This window comes from Mus pahari, chromosome 1 (assembly GCF_900095145.1).
Source record: "Mus pahari chromosome 1, PAHARI_EIJ_v1.1, whole genome shotgun sequence".
NCBI lineage: Eukaryota > Metazoa > Chordata > Mammalia > Rodentia > Muridae > Mus > Mus pahari.
Genome location: NC_034590.1, coordinates 71,376,302 through 71,378,607, shown reverse-complemented (window position 1 = coordinate 71,378,607; position 2,306 = coordinate 71,376,302).

The following is a 2,306-nucleotide window of genomic DNA, read 5'->3' as shown; positions in this document are numbered from 1 at the left end:
AGACAAACCCAAGGGAAAAAGCAGTTCAGAGTTCCTAACCATGCCCTGTGTCTGTGTTGGCAGAGACCTTCACTATTGGAGGCTTCATGGAGGGTCTGGGAGCCAAAGCTGGAGTTGCAAGTAAGGCAGGAGCCTGAACCTTGGTTTGAGTCTTTGTATTGTCCTCTGGCTGGAAGATCCTGTTATCCCGAGCTTGGGGTGAGCACTGTAGGCAGATCAGTTGAGCTTACAGTTGGTTCCCTTTGGAGCTTTGGGCTTAGCCTCGGTAGGCTTTACCACGACCTTGATATCCTCAAGAGTGCACTCATGGCCTTGATATTCTCAAGAGTGCACTCATGGCCTTGGTCATGGCTTCTGTGACTTCTTTAGGTCTTGGGATCCTCGGCAACATGTATATTCCTTAGGGGACTGCTATCTGCTCTCTGAGGAGGCTCATCTCTGTCCTTGTGGCTGGGAGTGTTTGCATGTCTTTGCATGTGTGTGTAAGGGTGTGCTTTCCCATGCCTGCACAGCATGTGTGCTCAGGTGGAAACCAGGAAGCACAGGTTTCCCATATGGCCAGTGAACCCCCAGGACACACCTGCCTCTGCCTGCCAGCACTGAGGTTACAGCTCCACCTCACTTTTACATGGTGCTGGGAATCCAAGCTTGAGTCCCCACCATGCTTGTTTAAGCCAGACTCTTGTGTAGCACAGGCTGGTCTCAAACTCACTGTGTTGACATCAGGAATGGGTGGGAAGGTCAAGCTCACATGTTGACATTGCTGATGAAAATGAGAACAACTGCATCAGGTTACCTCAAGACTGAGTGATAGGCCTTCTGTGAAAGTCACTGCTCAATAGACTTGTCTGTACAGGAGATCATTTATATAAAATTTAAAGTATGAAAGGGGGGCTGGAGAGATGGCCCAGTGGTTAAGAGCACCGTCTGCTCTTCCGAAGGTCCTGAGTTCAAATCCCAGCAACCACATGGTGGCTCACAACCACCCACAATGAGATCTGACATCCTCTTCTGGTGCATCTGAAGACAGTTACAGTGTACTTAGATATAATAATAAATCTTTAAAAAATATGAAAGAGCAGGAGTGTTAGAAGTGATCAGAATGAGCCAGTTGTAGTCTGTCAAGCATCATCAGACATGTTCATGTACAGTAAAGCTACAAAGAGAATCGGAGAGGAATAAGCGGTCAGGAGGGGGACACTAGGTGATGTTCTTCCAGCCAGAGATGCTCCAGGATTGATCTTTGTGCAAATAAGCAGGGGTTTTTTCTGGCCCCGCTCTCTCTGGCCCAATAAGCAGTTTTATAAGGAGGAAAAATAGGAGCTGGAGAGATGGCTTAGCAGTTAAGATTACTTAATGCTCTTACAGAAAACCCTGCTTTAGTTCCCAGCACCTACATAGCAGCTCACAACGGCCCGTGACTCCAGTTCCAGGGAATCCCATGCCTCCTCCTGATTTTTGTGAGCTCCTGCTAAAGTGTGGGGTGCACAGACACGTTCCTAGTAACATGGTCATATGAAATAAATAGATATAGATAAGATAGATAGATAGATAGATAGATAGATAGATAGATAGATAGATAGATAGATAGATAGACAGACAGACAGGGGATATGGCTCCCTGGATAAAGTGCCTGCTGTGCAAACGTGAGAACCTAGATCCCCAGACTAGACTCAGGAAAGCTGGGCATGGTGGCATGTATTTGTACCTCAGAGCTGAGGTAGTGGAGAAGTGTAGACAGATGGACCTGTGGAACTGTATGGCCAGCCAGATTTGCCAAACTGGTGAGCTTCAGATTCAGTGAGAACCTTGTTTCAAAAGTAGTGTGTGTGAAAGATGTTTTAGTGGATAATTGTGCTGGTTAATTCCAGAAGACCTAGGTTCAATTCCCAGCACCCACATGGCAGCTTGCAACCACTTGATACTCCAGTTCCAGAGGATCCAACACTCTCTTCTGGCCTCCAAAGGCACCAGGCATGCACACGATGCACATACATACATGCAAGTAAAACATTCATTATACATGCAAAATAAAACAAGTAGGACCAGGTGGTGGCTGCACTTGAGAGGAAGAGGCCCGTGAATCTCTATGAGTTTGAGGCCAGCCCGGTCTACAGAGCAAGTTCCAAGACAATCAAGGCTACACAGAGAAACCCTGACTTGAAAAATTAATTAATTAAAAAACAAAGTGGGGGGCTGGTGAGATGACTCAGTGGGTAAGAGCACCCGACTGCTCTTCTGAAGGTCCTGAGTTCAAATCCCAGCAACCACATGGTGGCTCACAACCATCCGTAACAAGATCTGAC